At 35.7% G+C, this 19,153-nt stretch overlaps 1 long non-coding RNA gene across 3 annotated transcripts in view; it reads right to left on the bottom strand.

Annotated features, from left to right (window-relative positions):
- Positions 1-303: 303 nt before the first annotated feature.
- LOC112943429 overlaps positions 304-19,153 on the bottom strand; it is a 113,024-nt gene continuing 94,174 nt past the window's right edge. For all 3 annotated transcript variants that reach the window (XR_003248568.1, XR_003248567.1, XR_003248569.1), the window contains exons 4-5: positions 3,153-3,199; positions 304-1,189 (exon numbers count right to left, since the gene is read on the bottom strand). This is a non-coding gene — a long non-coding RNA (uncharacterized LOC112943429). The remainder of the gene's footprint in view (positions 1,190-3,152; positions 3,200-19,153) is intronic.

Here is a 19,153-nt window from a genome sequence, read left to right as displayed (position 1 = left end):
TCCATTCTTTTAGTCCAGTATCTGTTGTATCAACATGGCAAATTACTGCAGTTTTCATATTTGTGTTGTAGTTTCCTAAGAATACTTTCATTATAAAAAAGGAAAAAGCTTCCACTGAGATGTCAAAAACRTCACCCTTATTTTCAGTAATGCAACATTAGCCATTCAGATGATGTTATAACAGTAACCACATTAGGTACACGTGCTTACTAAAAAGCAAATCAGTATGATATAGCATGTGGCAAATAGTTGACGTCAAAATGTTGCACGACTTGAGAATATACTCTAACAAAATTTCCAAGATTAATGTCTGCTTCRAAAAAGAAATCTAAGTCTGTTTAGTTTTAATTTACCTTGAAGTCTGTACACAGATCTATTGTTCACAGAACAATCTCCTTTTGCAAGGACATGCAGCCCAAGCTCCCAGCAACAGCAGATTTATGTCAAAGGCTGCCAGCAGATGATGTCATTACAGGAAAAATAAACTCAAATTTATCTTAGAATAAAACAATCTTGCAAACATCTTTACATTTAATCATAGAAGTTCTGTTCTCCTGCCTATATTCCAAACACCCATGAGGATTAAGAGCAGTATAAGAAGAAACACGCTGTCCAAACAAATTATTATTTTWAAAACATGGAAGAGAAAAAGCACCAGATGTTTAAAAAGAATTGGGTGTAGATTTAAGAATCAGAATGGATGGAGAATATAGACCATGAAATAAAGCATTAAGCAATGTGATGAGCATCTGTTGAGTAATAAATCTACACTGTGCACAATTCTTTTCAAAGTGAATTTTCAAAGCGAGTTTAACAGTTTATCAGCAGAAAACATTGTCAAATCAAAGAAATCTTTGGTCATTTTTACACTAGTAATTCATCTGTAAATATGAATAACCACGTTTCAGCAAATAATTTACCCATTTAATAGAACAATCATGCACTTTTACCAACTGATAAATTGTAGTTTTCATTGAGGGGTAATCCAGATGGGGAGCCAGAAGCGACTTGCCTCATGAGAAAAACTAGGTTCAACCATCACAGTTCATTTGGAGACAGCTGCTATAATTCAAGAATGCACATTCCTTTTCAAAATCCTCTTCAAGWTGTTAACATTTAAAATGAGGAAATCAAGGCTTTTTTCTGATGAAAGATACACATTTGCTGAGAAGGTAAGAAGTCATGCAACCTATAAAGAAAGAGTAAAAAAGAAAAGAATGGGAAGATCATTCCTCCCATGCTGTRAAGCTGTTCTTGTGAAATTCTTTCAAAGACCTTTGCATTTGAAACTATGCTGAGGAGTACAAATTAGGCATGAAAGGGCTCCTCACTATTAAATGCCTTTGAACTCATTTCTGAACCTTTTACTGGCTTATGCAAAGCTAAAACTCCGAGCAAGAAAATCWATATGCCACATATGCACATTGCATTTTCTTCATAGGTATTTCCACTACACATGTAATGTGAAGTTACAGGAGAGGATATTTGCTACGATCACCGATGAGACATGACTTGGGCCCAGAAAACTTTGTGAAATGTGACCTTTACTCATGTTAGATATTCACTTAAGGGTGACTAAATGAGCTGTAGGTAGGTAATTTACATCTGACCAACTCATTTTGGAAAGGAAGCTGTGGGCTACTTCTTCCTTAATTTACTACAAGTAGAGAAAACCCACACAGCACATTGGCACATACTATTCTGATCATGTCACATCAAAAAAAAATGTTTAATACTTCCTCTTTGCTTTTTGTTTTGTTTTATGTTAAAATAGCATTCATAACCTGGAAAGCTTTTTTCAAAGATAATAGCAATTAATTTTAGCTTACGTACATCTCTTTTACATTGTCAGCCAAGAAAGAATCCAGGCAGTTTCTGTGGTCTCAGAGTAAGACTTCAGTATTAAGGAAGAGGAAAATGCCCAATGAACTACCCAATTAGCCAGCAGCTAGGACAGCTCACATACCACTCCAGGCTAAGGAAATTCTACTTCAGTCTTTAGTTCAAACTCTACTATGAAAGGCAGCATAACTGATCCTCAAGATCCACACTAGAGAGAAAGTAGCAACAAGTAAGTTTTGAAATAATGCTTATTTTCTTGGTGTATGTCTTATTCGGGCCCTGATTTCTGGAATCAAACAAGGGCTTATTTGCCTGCATGCTTGGGCTCCATGAGAGCATGAAAGCAGGCTGCCCTGAAAAACTTCAGGTGGATATAAAGGTTCTGGATGTTCATCTTCAGCTGGGTACTAGGAAGCACTGTGGGATTTCTGTACTGCAGGTAGGYTGAGCTAATGCACCAAAATCCCAGCTTTTGGGCCTGAGTTCAATTATTTGTGCTTTACTCTGTTCCTGACTGACYAAAAGAACATCAGTTCTGTTCTAACAGCAGAACTTCCATATTGTCATTTTAGAATAGTCATTCTGCATCTGCAGATTTGTGCATCTGCAAATGACTGCATGCTGAAATGCACCTGTAATAATCTCAGAGAAGTATTTGGTTCTTATCGTAGTATCTAAAGTCCTTGCTYGAGTTTTACTACAACTTTGCTCTAGGATGCTTATAAAACCTTTGCTCAGAGTAAACTTTTCCATCAGACATTTTAATGAGTGATTAGAATTTCTAATGCAGCAGAATATGTTGCTGCTTGCCATTCACTTTTTCCCCTTTGGATGCTCACTCATTTAACTTCCCACTCCCTTCTTCATTTTTATCTGCATTCTACAGGTGAATGCATCAATTTGTTCATCTCAGAACTGTAAATCTCCAGCTGTTATATTACCTGTGACAGTCACACTGGATAGGAAATTGTTTTTCATTACTTCATCCTAGCTTCTAGAAGACATCCATATAATGTAAAGTCTCAGAGTTTTGAATTAAAAACAGTAATCTCTACAAACACAGAATTAAGCTGCAGTATTGTTCTAGGTCAGGCCTCACCTATTTTATATCAATCAGCAACACACACACACGCATCTGGTACACACTGTGCAACACTCATGGTGCAATACACACCTTTTTAGCTCTATTAGGTCAGAGTTTCCAAGTAGACTGTTCAGAATATCTTTTCTAAAACACAAGACCGAATGTGGGAAGTCTCTCACTGCAACAAGATATAACAACAATTTTAAAACAATCTGTTTCATCTTACCTCTTAGGAACTAGCATTCACAAGCTTGAAGTAATTCTTAATAGTGCCTGTAATATTTAAGAAAGAAAACCACAGTTTGGTATAAAAAATTACCTGAAGTGAAAACTTATCAAAATGCACCATTTTTAAAAATATGATTGTTCATTCTTCATCCAAATTGTTTAGACTCACTCTTTCTCCTCTTTACTAGTTATCTTTTATTCATATACTTTAGCTATTTCAGCAAAGTTGTACTCTAAAGGTAACATGAGCAGAAGTATATCTTAAGATGCAGCATGTCAACTTTAATGTTTCTAGAAATGTATTAGCTCAGTTACAGGTCTTGCTCCTAATAGTGATTAACCTGCCATGCTCAAAAAGACTTCTTACACCAACAGTGTGCTCCAAAGAACAGCATTATCAGCTTTGAAAATCATTTTAAGTAGATCAACATAGATATTCATCTATAAATGCTCTATTTTTCTATATGCTGTCACTGCATCGTAACACTTCTCATGGGGAAAATAGTTATCAAAACAAAATCACATAAGGAGATGTTGCCCAGACTGGAGAGATTATGTACCAAGAACTTAGTTTCAACTTTAATTATGTCAAGARGTTTAAGAAAAGTTGTTGAGGTCTGTAGTATCTATCCTAATAACCATTGATGTTTCCTCTTTTATGCCTCTTACAATGCATCACAGCAAATTTGTTCAAAACAGTTTATGATCTCTCTCTCAGGTAGCAGCTAATGAAGAACATAGTCCCTTTACTCATCTACAATCCAACGACAAAAGGGGGAAAAATTAAAGAACAGAAATTCTTTTAAAATATGACTGATAAAAAGAAAAATGTCACAGCAAACACAACCAGCCAGTTCCTAGCTGTCTCACAGCTGCGTATACAACTCTCAATGAACTTACATCCTACCTACCAGGATTTGGCAGTCCTAAGTATAATGCAATTGCTGCTGCAAGACGAGATAACATTGAAGCCAAAACTTGTGTTTTAGAGCTGTACATAAAGACGGCAAGTTGTTCACGTGGATAGAGGCTGGCTCCAGCTCCCCWGTATCAAACCTCCATGGGACTGAAACTGTTAGTGATGTCAGGACGAATGATGCCACAAGACTTAGAAATACGTTGTGTCAGCAGGAAGTCCCTGGGCACAGGGAAAATGGTATCCCTACGGAGCTGGGCCATCAGGTCCCCCCTCTACGGGAGCGGGCAGCACCAACGGCGAGTCCAAGGGTGCTGCAAAGTGGGGACTTTCTTCCAGTTTCTGCTACACACAGGAAAATCTACTTGGAYAACGTCAGGTCTGAATTTGTTTTATCCAAATAAATCCTGCTTACGTGATCCTGCTCATTGCGCTAATTACCAGGAGAGGTAGTGGTGAGGGAAGGAAGGTTTCTGTTTTGTCTTATAAAAGAAGGTTTCTAATTTTTTTTTTTTTTACAGTGAAATTAAATTCTATCCAAAAAAACTGTACTTCTACTTACCCATTCTAGCATAATTATGTTATTTAGAGTGTCAGCTCCTATAGATGTTGATTCTCGTATCATACACACAGACACACAGTATACTTCAAGTGCAATYGAGGGCAAATGCCTCCCAAATTCACTAATTCTCTTCTCCCTTAAGCTAAGGTTTCACAGTAATTTCCATTTAGGACATTATTAGAWTTTTTACTATTGATGTTTTTGTTCAACATTTATACAAAAAAATTGTTCTATGTTATTATTTAGGACAAATTTAGAACAAATCAGATTTAGGATTATGGGAGTCTATTGACAAGAAGAGAGGAATAAAAGCTACAATTTCAACAGCTGGAGTTCTGAATGTTTTAATATTAATGAAYAAACAAAAGAATATTTTTATTGAATATTAATATTCACAAAAGTGGTGTTAAGCAACATCAGATTCTTCCTACTCTGCTGCCTCAAGATTAATTAAATTAAATTTTATAGGGGCAGTGATATCTTTTCAGAAGTAATTTGCAAAGAAAAGGTCTCTTTATCCAAATTTATCTTTAAGCAATAGATTTAGCAGCATTACTGCAGGCAATACTACTCACATTAAATTAAACATTTGGAGAGTCTGATACATCTTAACAAGCTTAGTAACAGGAAAATCTAACGCAAGATCTTTTAATATTAAAATATGCCAATTTCTGTTAGAAAATGAAGATATTTTTCTCCTACATGAGAAAATACTGATTCATTACAGTAGATTTCACAATGAGAAAAAGGATGATAGATATAAACTTTCAAAGAGAAACACTAATTTAATCAAATGAAGTCCCTCCTCACATTTACAGTGAGTTCCTGGACAGGAGTCAAATCTCCTCATGCAAATGAGTGAACTGAACCCAAATTTGGTATTTCTTGGGAAAACCGGATCAGTGATAGCCTTTAAGAGGACTGTGACATTACCACCTTATTTCAGCTTAATAAATCAAGATCTTTGCTTAAAAGATTTCATCTGAACCAATCCTTCTTCCTCAGCTYCTCTTCCTCTCCTCTAATTATTTATATGTACGTTATTACATYTTTTCATACACGTAGCTCAGCTATTCTTCCTTCTCTGAGAAATCAAATAGGTTGACCTCCATCTGTGACTTGATAATCACTTCTAACATGCATTTCTCCTCCAAAACGTACTAACATGTATTCCAGAATGTTCGACATTCTAAATGTATCTGGAATTCTGAAACATCCATGATCTGCAGTGAAACAAAGAATTGAAAAATAGTGCCAATGATTACATAATTTTTTTTTTCCATGTCAGCTTCAGGTATTTATTGTTCTCCCCAGCAGCTCCACATTTTTTCAACATTAGGCACCAAGCAGCCTTACTCAAGGCTTTTCATAATGACTATAATACTAAACTACTTTGTTGGAAGCAGTGCACTTTCATTTGGGTTAGTGGGGAAAGAGATAAAGACTTAAAAATCTACTTGATTCTAGAAAAACATTACCTCCAGTACTTCATTCATTTCTGTAACTCTGTAATGCACCACTGTTCATTAAAACAAATTTCATAATTGATGGTTCAAACTGCAAGGCGTCATACGGGAAGTAATTATGAATTTAGTTTGTTTTCTAGCGTATTGCAACTTAACTAAAAACTATACTTTATATATCAAACCACAGAGCTGTTGAACAAGTTTCTGAACTTTAAAAAACTGACTTATAAAGAAAAGATATTCTACCTTGGCTTAGAGCTCTACAGTTCCCCTGAAGCAAGTTTAACGCATAAAATTTTTGTGAACTGATTTCCAAGTTTATGTATTCCTTTCAAGTCAAATTGTCACAGCTAATTTTATTGATAAAAATATATTTCTCTTGTAAGATTTATTTCAGACTAATTTGTGTTCTATTATAGATAAAGTGGCTATAAAATATCATTCATATTAAGGGAAAAGTTAATTTACTGTGAATCTTAACTAAGGGCCGCATTCAGTATTACTTATGTAAATATGCTAGTGGCCTGAAAACTAATTTCTGATTAAAAAACATATCTTCATCTTATTAAGATTCATCATCTAATTAAAAAATTATAAACCAAAGACAATAAGCCAAGATGCAAGAATTAGTGTGTAACTATGAATTTGACACCTAGAACATTTTTGATGTGCTAGCTTTTGGGCAGGTTTTTGGTTTTTTTTTTTAAATATGCAAGATGCATCCCCATTTCATTGTTTCTGCTATTCCTTAGGATTAGCAAAAGCTTAAAAGCACTTTAGAATAATCTGCTAGACAAAGAAATTGAATTTACCACCCAAGTATTTCTGATGTTTATCTTACTTTTGGCAGGGGTTCTGCTATAATATTATACATTTCTAGAAGTCATTTACTTTTACACAGTTTGTAAGAGAAACTATTCATTACTATTACCTGTTGCAGGGGAAAAACTGCTCAGTTTAGGTATTTTACAGCAAATTAGGATTGAAGTGGTTTATTGATTTGCTAACAACCTGCAATTAACTAATTCTCAGGATCAGTATTCAAAGCTCAACAGACAAACCCCCAATACTAGACACTTATGTTAACAATCACTCACAGATTTCCAAATCCTCTTTTTTTCCAACTAATACTATCTGATGCTGCCAGCTGCCCACCTCAACTACTCACTGTGTCCTGGAGGGCAGATGCTCTGCCTGGCCCCCCAGCACAGGCCCTGGCACCAGCCAGGCCACCTCCTGCACCCCCTTCCCTGAGGGATGTAACAGGAGTAAAACATGATGCACAGCAGAGGAAGGCAAATACATCAGCATAACCAAGTATTGGTGATCACAGATATCCTAGATTTAATTTTAATTCCTCTAAAAGAACAGTTGGTCTTTCTGTTAAGTCCTGTGTCAGCAAAGGTGTTGAAATCGTAGATTCTTCTTTAGGGATGGAATATCTGAAGCTCAGACTCTTGTTGGTTTATGTTTCCCACTTACAAGGTTTTTGCACTTTTCCATATAAAAATAGATTTCACTGCTTTGCTTATGATACCACAATAATCGCTAATGCAAAAAATGACATTAATCAAAAATGTGTCAAGTATTTATGRACAATGGAAAAAATTCAGAGCCACTTTAAACTCTGAAAATATTTTTCACTCCCTCTCTCCAAAGAGTTYTTAGATGTAAGAAGTTCTGCATTCACTGAAATAGATGGGTCTGTTAATTCACTATCACTGTTCACTAAACGCAGTGAATGTTCATTAAAYGTTCATTAAATGCAGTACATGACATACCCTAACTTCAGAATTTGGTTTTAGTTGCTTTTAACCCTTCCAGAATCATGCATATATTGATTGTACATGTATTTGGACTCTTCCATAACACAGTCAAAAACCTTCACAAAATCAACAGAATTAGACATATCAAACCACAAAGGGGCTTTTCACAATAACCTGAACAAATAGTCATCACAAAGTTTTAAAAAAATAAGCTGTAATCCTACACATATGTATTCTCATTTCTCATTATGGTGAATGTAAAGATTTTAAATCCAGCAAAGCCTACATGGAAAGCTTGAGCTTTCTGGGTTCTGTGCAGAACACATCTGTCAAACATTTTATAAGTACAGCAGATTTCCAGCACATTCATGATGGTCTAAAAGTTGTCAGCTATTGAATGGTAGCACAGATAAGTGGAAAAGAAGTCTGATTAGCACTTGACACAAAGTAATTCTCAGCGTCTTATCAATTAGGACTTCTGCCGTTGTCACCGATTCCTACATATATTTGGTTTGACAAACTGAATACTGAGCATAAGGCATGTTATTTAAAACAAACAAACAACTCAAGCTTGAGTCTTACTAGCATAGCCCTAATTCCTTCTTGTCTCTCTTCCCATGATACTTGAGAAAAAAACCTTTCAAAATATTTGTAATTAAAGAAGAAATCATATCCTAATGTTACTTTTCAGTATTACTTTGATTTTTGTTTTGGAGGCAGGATTACTAAAATAAGCTAGTCAGAAGACATGAAACATCAGCTAAAAAGGACTACTGTCACTTTTTTCACTCTCATTCCTTGAGAAAGCATTTGTATCATTCTGTGCAAGTTTACAGTGCATTTCTGCACAAGTGCAAATCCTTACYCTGTGAAATTCAAAGTCTAGAACTCAGCACCCAAGTTCACTCTAGCGATAAGAGAAGCGCAGCCTAAGAAAACATATAAAAGCAGATCTCCATCTGGAAAGCTTCGTAGTGTTAGATGTTTTAAAAAACAAAAATATTAACTGGAAAGAAATAGCTGCAATTCTCCCATCTCTATATGACAGCACACGGTTTGGAGCTCAGGGGCTTCCACAAGACATGAAACCCACTCTTGAAGAGAGAGAAACCTGGCTCGCTGCTTGCCTGAGGACCTTTGGGCACACAGTTCCTGCTCTCATCAGCAGCTTGCAGCAGCTGTTTTTCTGCTCACTAAACAACAAGTTGGTGAGATAAAGACACTGGAAAAAAATAAATGACTGCAACTCTGTATGGTCAAAGCAGAAATACTTCAGATTTGAGTTGTATTTTCATTCTCTAACTGCTTCTCCTTCTATCTTTAAAGACTCTTGAAATAAAATAATTTGGATATTTTTTCCTTGCCCATCCTGCTATTCCTTCAGCATGTTTTCATCCCACTCCACTCTCTACATCTCCAAACTACAGCTAGTTCTCAATGCAGCCACCCAGGGCACATAACAGAAGAGGTGCACACCACTACACACCACCCGAAAAACCTGACAACAACCAGGCRCTCCACTAGAAACACAATTGCCTGCAAGAAAGTGTTTTCCTTGCCTGTAAATACTCACATGTCTCAAGCTCTCCATTTCCAAATAGAGAGACTCCAGCCAAACTTGCCCTCATCCTTTCTCTGTATCTAGATTTAAGCTGGCTTTGTCATTGCATATACTGCATTTATCTCCATTATTAGCTCCAGTTTATCAGTTTGGCCACTTCAAGTATAAACTCTCCTTTGTAATTAAACAGGTTCAATTGCTGGAYGCTATTTTTGTGTGTTTGTTTTTCAGGACATCCTAGCTGCACTTCCTCAGGCCCCTAATAGGTATAAAAGCCCTTGTACCAGCACATGCTGGCTGCAGCCAGGCCCGTGAACCCACATGAGCCAGGCAGGTATCACTGAGCTGAGCTGATCACGAGGGGCATATGCACCATGTGTCAAGAGCCAATGCAATCATTCAATCAGTAAAACCAATTTAAACAAGCACAACTGTGTGGATTTTWAACTTTCTTTTGTACATCTCTGGTTTGGGCAGTCAGTAGACACTTATTTGGCCCYATCAGTTAAAGAATGGTTCCAATCTATCAATAAACATTAAGATTATAATTAGTTAAACTTCATCTTTAGTAAAAGGTTGAATAATTGGCCTTACTAAACACAACTTTGTGTTTAGCAAATTAGAATTGTTTCAATCATTGCATCAATAGACATCAACAAATTTGTTCTAGCTGAAAAAATTCTTCATTATTCCTATTTTAAGTGCTTACAGACTGCTATATCATCTCATGAAAGCAAATAAAAACAGTAATTCTCAGTACATTTTTGTAAATCCTTAAAATACTCATAATAGACTGAATGATATAGTCCCATATAAGGATCTGGAGTAGGTGATCTAGAGACCAASCATATAGATGAATACGGGTAACATGAAACTTTAAATAAAAGCTGGAAATTTTTGCTTTAGAGCTATGACATTATAAATCATATATTTTCAATGAGCACTAGATCCTGGAAATTAAAAGAATTAAGACATATATAAAAAATATTAATGCTCACAGACAAGATGCAATATGATCTAGCAGCAACAGGTAAAGGATAAGTTTTATTGCAGACTAGACTTTTTTCTCCCCCCTCTCTCCTCCTCCAAGAGAAGAAAGAGTGTTTCAGGAAAATGATTTGATCTTCCTGGAGAAGCTGCAAATTAAGTAGAGATTTTTCTATATATATATATACACACACATACACAATGTGCCATCTAATAATATAAAAAAAATTTGTACTGTAACAAGTTTGCACGTTAGATGTCTCTTTCAAAACTGTAGCGTATTTTGGGGAGAAGTGTCATAGTTTGCAATCTTGACACCTCAGGTGTTGACATTCATGGATTGGGTTCAGCAGTAGCTGAAGACTTGGCTGTGCATCAGCTCTTTTCAGAGGACTCTTGCTTCTGTTCAGAACAGCAGCCCCAACTATGCTTTTTTCTGCCAATTGTAATCCATGAATTTGTACCATGCTTCTCATGGCATTCGAGGGGTGAGCAAGGTCTCCACATATCCAAGATCAATTAATCAGGGCATAACAGCAGGCTGCAGCAGAGGTCACTGCACTGGGTTCTCTTCCCTTCTATCTTCAAGGCTGCCCTAGTTTRCCTCATTGTATTTTTTGTAATGCAGTTATCTAAAGACTGTTCCTTTCCTTGCTTGCAGGGCAGAGGCCAAGATGCCATGGCACAAAATAATAGTGGTGGCAATCTTAATATTCATGGCTCCAGCTCAAGGTAAAATTAATATGGATGAAACCAAGAGATTCTTGGTCACATCTTCAGGTCAGCAGTGTTGAGCATTGTGGCAGCTCCCAAGGCAAGAATCACACTAAGGAATGTAATCAAGAAATTATGCTACTTAGTTTACAGAGAGTCTACTGCATTTTGTAGGGCAGGACACACACAAAGCACATGAGTGTTGAAACAGTCTTTGAGTGTTCAATGCTGTCTGAGATCAATGAGACTTGAGAATGATTTATTGAAACCCTAATAGCTTTCCAGGGGAAGCTGCATGAATATGACAGCTCTGCCACAGCTTCTCTGCTCATCAATCTTAAAGAAAAGGTGAAAGTTTTGAAGCTATGAATGGTAAATTAGGATGCTGTGCATTTTTCTGGGTCTTTTTAAACACAGAATTTGATGCTCGAGTAAAGTCTGAAGACCACATATACTCAATTTACACCATGCRCCACAAATATCAACACCTAAACTATCCTCCCCAAGAAAGCAAATATTTGCGTACTAGTGAAAACCAATCCTTCTTTTCAAGATAATGAAAATACAATGGCAGCAGAAATACTTTCAATGCAATATTCAACTGTCTACTAATGGCTTATTAAACTGTAAAATAAAATGATCAAAATTTATGTACAAGTGCCAACAGTACATTAACTCCTTTCCTGTTTTGCTGCTGCTTCAAGCATGTTTAGCAGGAACACAGAYTATAATCACAAATACATTTAAGAAAGTCATATAGCACATCACAATTACTTCTCCATAYAACTATAGTAGAAAAGCTTGTTTTGGTAGAAACTCAAGTACAAAAGTGTGAAAATCCTGAAACACAATTGAATTTTCAAAAAAATCCCCGATTCCTGCATAAGGACCTAGTTTGCTAATATTTTGCCTACACAGATATTAATAATCTAATTAGTGCCCTACTTGCACAACTGTAAAGCAGTCAGTCCTATGGATCTCAAAGTGTTCTAATTCCCATGGCTTATCAGGCATCCACGGTACAACTAAATTTGTTTAAAATAATAGCCTTGCCCATGACTGCATGGATGAGAATTCAAGGGCTCACAGTCTTTCATACCTAAAACAGAGACTGAGAGAAAATACACACAATAACAAGCAAACAAAAATCCCCAAAGACTACTGTACCAGATATGGTCCTCCAGTGTCCTGACCCTTCTGTGATGGTCCTTCCAATTTTATGAGCCCCTTCTATCAAAACAGCAATGAAAATGCAAAGAGAATCCACAGGGCAAAGGAGAATTTTGTGTGTAACCTGCAACTTCAGAACAAGACAAACAAGCCTTTATGTGCCTTTCTAAACTGATAAACATTTGTGTTCTCTTGGTGAAGTTTTGGTCACTTTCACACTTAAAAGTTCATTCACCACAGGAATTTTACTGAAAACAGACAGTAGAATTAGAGAACTGCCTTGCCATAACAGTGAATCATTAGTAACATGGAAATTGTTAAGAGTCATAACATGCAAATTRTAAGACTAGCATTAATCTTGTATTGACAAAATAAAGAGTATTAAAAAGGATTTACCTCAAGTTTGTTGTGCTTTTTTTTGTTACTATAGTTGCATATTCATTGTGTTAATGTATTTCTTAACAAAGCAAAATAGAATATTGTATAGCAAGGGAAATCTGTTCTAGGATTACATACTGATTTAGATCTTTTTCAAAATAAAAATCAAAAGAGTAAAAAGCATTAKGTTGAAATTCAATATTTTCAGATTAGGAACAAAACAGAAACAAGAATGCTTAGTATAAAATATGAGTATTAGATGCGATTACAGTAAGACTGTGGAAAATGACAATTTTCATTATTCAAAATATAGTTGTATATTTTATGGCTCTCACCCAATATTTCAACTGCAGATGGAGGCAGTATGATCTCATATGTACGTGGGTAGAGAGGTTAGGTTTGTAGTTTACATATATGTTTCTCCAACCTTTAATAAATCACATTATTTTTCCAAACTTTAATGGTAACACATATCCTTTCGTGACTAGGATAACTAAATTATCCCCCTTCCAAAATCATTTACTGTGACAACACTAAAAAGACTATTACAAGCTTTTAACAAATATATTGAAAGGATCAGGCACATGGCTTTGTTCAACAAGAAAACAAAAGTACAGTAGAGACATCCAGAGTTCYAAAGCTCTGTAGGAAAAAGCAGAGAAGGTTATTTCATCTCACTCATATACTTTTAAGTGCAAGATCCCATGCTCATCATTTATTGAACTCAGACTGTTAAACAAACAAGGGCATGAGAGGATTCCTTTTTCCAAACATAAGAATGTGAGCAACACTGGATTGTTATTATGAAACCAGCATCAATCACGTGGATAGTTACAGAAATAGACTGTATGTCTTTTAGAAATACAGTCCAAGGTTTTATGCTTAAAACCATCAAAAACTCACCTTCCACTACAAACTGATCATCAGTTTTAGAAAACACCCTCTTCAGTTCATACAGTATCTGAAATTGTGTTAAAACATTGCATAACATCACAAAAGAATTAAAACAGTGTATGCCAGGTTTATACAAGATTGACATAATATATCAATTACTAGAAATTAAAAGAGTTGCATATTTGATAACCTAATGTTTCTTGCAAAGAAAACTCAATACATTTAAATAGTAAATAAATTTCAACACAGTAGTATTTTATACTTTTATTTTCCTTGTGCAAACTCACTTATTATAGACACGTTTACAATCTTTACATCCATACCTATAAGTCAAATACTCRCAATTTGCAAAGGGTCAAGTCTTTGTATTGCCAGCTGTCAAAGRGAAAGATGCTTGCACATTACAAAGAAACCTTCATGTGATAGCTGTTGAAGATAGATATCAAGTAGTAGCCTAGTATGAATGGAAAAAACACCAATTTTTATGGTTTGTATATTATATTCAGACATGCCTTAGCCTTAATTTAAAAATGAACGCAGCTTTAAAAGTATACAAATATTGTCCTATCTTGTTCCAAAACAGCTATCTGTCTTAATACATACATATGTTTCTCCAACCTTTAATAAAATCATATACTAGATTTTTCAGAAATCATATGGTAATATATTTCTAAGAAATTCTGCATCCTTGCCATGAATAAAAGACGGGAAGGAAAATTAATGTCATCACACCAAAACAACAAAAAACAAAACCATATAGTGAACAGCAGGAACTCTGCTTTAAATGTATCAAGATAAATCACACTAAAAAGTGTAAATTGCTAAGATATGTTGAACATGTCCTAGATATCTTAGCAAACACAGAACTCCTAAGCATCAAATTCATTTTCCTTACACCTTCACTAAAATCTTCMGTTTTAACTCTTCTGTCTCCCTAGTTGCTGGTTTCTCATGCATATCCCATTCAACATCAATAAGGAAACTGATGCCTGTGGTGACTAGCAATGAATGTGATATATTTCAATGAATCTCAGTGTAACAGGTAAGACACAGGACAGAATATATTCTCAGATTCCCCTTTCCAGATCAGAAGAGATGAGCATGTACCTGCAGCTTCAGCACTAACACCAGCCTTCTACATCTCTCCATTCTCATGCTACAAACACTAAAAGAAYGCATCAGAATGAACCAAGATGACAAATTACAAATGTTTCTGTACGTGCTTATACCCCTCAAGAGATAATGAGTGCAGACTAGGATTCTAGTTTTATCAACTAGGAAATAAAGAGTCTAAGACACAATGCACATTTGTAAACAAAAATTCACTACAGAATATTTGGAACAGTTCTTAAAGAAACTCTGATCCCAAAAAGATTTCCCCAGATGGTAGTGTATCTATACTCATAGGTACATCTACTCCATTTTGAGTCTGTCGAGCTTCCCCAAGTCCTTAAGATCATTCCAGATATGTCAAGAGACCGGATAGTATGTGCATTAAAACAAAAGCTATAGTCTGGCTTCCTGAAAGCAGGGCAGGTGAGTGATGGTGCTTCAGCAAATAAGCCTTGTGTCTCACCATGATTAACCACCTTCCACCACAGTATCACACTACTGCCAGGTCTGGATGTGAAAAGCTACAGCTAGCTCAGCAATTCCCCAACTCTGGAAAATGCAGGTGTATTCCACCATGACATGTAAGAATGTAAGAGAGGCTATTCACAGTATTTGAAGCTAGGAAATAATAATTTCCCATGCCAACACAATTATCCATTCATATAATGCAGTTTTTTTTTTTTTTTATTGAGAGATGCGCTCCAAATCCATCAATTCTTTGGTTATTTTTAACTGTAACATTACAGTTTTCACATATCTCATTTTACTTTTAAATCCTCTTCCATTTTTTCTCATTTGTGTTTCTTTAGCATCATATGCCTGATATTCTTACACTCTGCAGTTAGCAAGAACACCTTAGTYTGGCACAACAACTACAGACTTGGGTGGGAGATCTCCACATCTCCACATGGACTTTAAATCAAATGCTAAAACATCTGATCAGCTGAAGCATCAGTATACAAATTAGTATCCAATATTACTTTCCTTCACTTCAAATTCAGTTTGAGCCTGCTCACATTCCTAATTCAGTCACCATGAATAAAAAGTGGAAATAGCCTAAGGTAAGKCTCCAAAAACACTGCTCCTCTTAATGGTAGCTGCTACTGTAGTATAAGAAACGAAAATACTGAATACATTATTTTTTTTTTACTGAATGGTTTACCTAATGGTCTGATTTTTCCTTTGCTGGCTTCGGTCATTTTCACTTATCTCTCACAGCAAAGAYGACTCCTTTGACATAGGGCTCAGAGTTCTGCTATGAGTAACAACCAGCCACTCTTAAGGTATTTCAACTTCTTTAGTGTCATCACATAACTACTTTTATGACATCCTCTTTGTTACAGACATAAGAGTGACTGGATTGTTCATGAAATGCTACAATAYAGAGCTTTTATCTGAAATTACATGTTGTCTGAGTGGGGAAGGGCTTAAAGTTCCACTCTGACAGCAGTACTCCTAAAAGAAGAAAGAAAAGGCTTTACAAATGAACTGGAACCATGCACAAATTCATTCAGTTGCAAATCTGCCACTAATCAGCAGCAATTTTAGCTATCCAGCAAGAAAGAAAAGCAAGAGTCAGTCTGGATATAATCTGAAATCAGTTCCCCCCCCCCCAATCAGTATTAACACAAATAGCAAAATACATTGGAAGTAGTTACACTGTTGCTGAACTCACTGTTATTCAAAAATCATGGGAAATTTGGTAAGAAAGACAATGAAAAGGAAGAAATTAAAAAACAAAAAGAATTTATTAGTTGTTCATGAGCATTTGAAGGTATGTCCAGYCTCAGTCATCAATCATTTGAGTAATAGTCTTGGGATGTGGGAAATTGTTAATAAAATGCTAATAGTTTGCTACTTTGCCCTGTGGGTATGCATGTTCTGGGACTAATATAATATTGATCTGAGGAGGTAGTAATGCAATTGGCTACACTGATTTCCTCTGAAAATCATTTTCGGGAAGTCCAGTAATTATAACCAATTCCTGTGCAAATATAATAATTACTTAGAAGTCCTTTTACCCCAAGGACATTTGTAAAGGTTTCTCACTACTAACTGCAACAGGAACCCTTCTGATCCTATAGCAAAAATGTCTTTAGCACAGCCACATTACTGTAACAGAATTACTAGTCTTGTATGCAAAGTGAGGGAAAGGGAGTAGAGGGGGAAGCTCCTAAATTCTATCATTTTTACTCTCAGACTTCACAACACTGTAGGTGTGAGGGCTCCTCATTTTTTAAATTGCTCATTTTTTAAATTCTACACATTGCATCTGCGTCAACTAGTATACATATGGGTCACTCCTTTCCACTCTGCATATTGCTCATTCTGGTTTTGCCACCAACCTAAGGAAATGTGAAACCAGGAAGTCCCAAGAGAAAAAAGAGAAAAAGTGCAATATTGTTGGGGCTTGTTTTTTTTTTTTTTTTTTTTCCCCTAATTCTTTCAACCTTGGCAGTCTCTGAGCAGTCAAAAATCTTTTGATCCACAAGACCAGTTTTGGAAGCAATGTAATACACAATTTACACTCTCTGAAGCCAGAGACACAGGAAAGATGCCATAGCTGAAGTAGGATGATGGCTGATGGTTGGCTAAACTAATCCAAAGCATTCCCTACCAGCTGCTCTTACTGATTCCAACTGACCTGATAGTTCTGCTTTACAGCATGCCATGCTTCCTGTATGCTCAGTGAAAATGGAACTAAGAAAAGCAGATTTTCTATATATAATGCAATTAAGCATCAAGGAAGAAACCCACTCTTTAAAGCACATTAACATAAACTATTAATGAGCTTAAAGGAGAACACTCAAAAGGAAGATCAAGAAAGTTTTGAAAGTGTTTACCTATCCTTCCTATAAAGATATACTCAGAATTATCCTTAGCTTCACATACTCTCTCACAATACTATATAGACACCATACGAAATGTGCTTTTTTTTTTTTAAAGAGAAGGAATTAAGACTGCAATCTTCTAATCTCAGCATATATGATATTTTTTGCTGTTTAGACTTTAATAATGTCAGTGGATAAGCATTAGGCTAAAATTCCTTAGCAGAATGTAGCACTGTAAAATGACTTTGATACACAAATATGCTAGGGAATACCAGGGATACCATGGTTGCTGTTGGTCTTAAAACATGTCTCTTCAAATTGAAACACATTAATCTTTACAGTATTTTTGGCTGCAGTTTAGCAGGGGGCTTCAACTTATACACTGAAGCATTTCTGTAGTCTTATTCAAGTCAGTGGAACTGATTCTGAATTTAAAGTTAAGCAAATGGTTTGTTAAACTGAGACCAGAACGGCTAAATCAAATGCTTTACCAATACATATATCTAATAAAAAATAGGGAAAATTCTAACACAACTACTGGGAAAAAGAAAAGACTCTTTTTCSCCTATCCTTTCTATAACAAAGCCAATTTTCTAATCATAGAATCACAATATCATTATGGTTGGARAAGATCTTCCATTCTGTGCATAATCAAGAGATTGTGTGCATGCATTAGCTAGACAGCTGGTTACTTATCACGCATTTTATGGGTAGAAATATTTTCTCATGTTGCACATACACACACTGAAGTCTCGCACACAAGAAAATAGAAGACATTGCTACCAATATGCCAAAACAGGCAAAAATTTCTGAAAAAYAACTATTTAAGTGTAATTCCCTTTCCATCACTTTGAGTAATTTTACAAGATTTTTGAAATCAGATTTCCCAGTTCTGGAGAATTCTCCATGCCTCAGTTTTAAACATTGTTTTCAGGATRTGGACAATATTTGGTATATTCAAGAAGCAGTGTAAATTTGGTGGGTAAATGTTGAAAAGTTTCAGCATAAATGTAAGTCTCCACTTAGAGCAAATTCTGTGTATATTCTGACTCCATTTACCCCATAAGGAGGGGGCTATTGTTTATGTGAGCCTTGTTTGTGTTTATCTGGATTTTATATAACACAAAGAAATAGAAAAAAAGAGGCATAAGATAAGGAAACATTACTGAGCAAAATTCTGCTGTCAGGCATCAGAAGAGTCTAAAACCACTATGGAGCATGAGAAGTACAATCTTGAGTCAAAGAATTTATGTCTAACTTTTCCTAGCAGTCCACACTTCTCCAAAAAGCTGAATATGCCTAGGATTCTTGCAATGATATAAAACTTACTTGTCCTTACTTCTCTTTAAACTTCACTTTCTTACAGCTAGAGTCTTTATTTGCATGTAAAGGTGACTCTCGTGTGTGTTCTATTTTATTTGGAAGGATACTAAAACCACCATAGCATGACATTTTGTGGCAARTAGTAGGGTTGTGCATATTGAAGAGTATCACCTGCATACACACTGCACGAGCTAAGATTAAATTACAAGGTCTACCAAATCTAATGGCTAAGAGCACTATTATTATGCATTTATGTAGATCTATAAGTGTTCCCTATACCTCAAGACTCTTACAAATATTCTTACCTGAAAACTGTTA

This window comes from Nothoprocta perdicaria, unplaced genomic scaffold (assembly GCF_003342845.1).
Source record: "Nothoprocta perdicaria isolate Ctin4 unplaced genomic scaffold, notPer1 scaffold_149, whole genome shotgun sequence".
In the NCBI taxonomy this organism is placed as follows: Eukaryota; Metazoa; Chordata; class Aves; order Tinamiformes; family Tinamidae; genus Nothoprocta; species Nothoprocta perdicaria.
The sequence above is the reverse complement of the archived record's forward strand: the minus strand, read 5'-3'. Positions and strand labels throughout refer to the sequence as shown.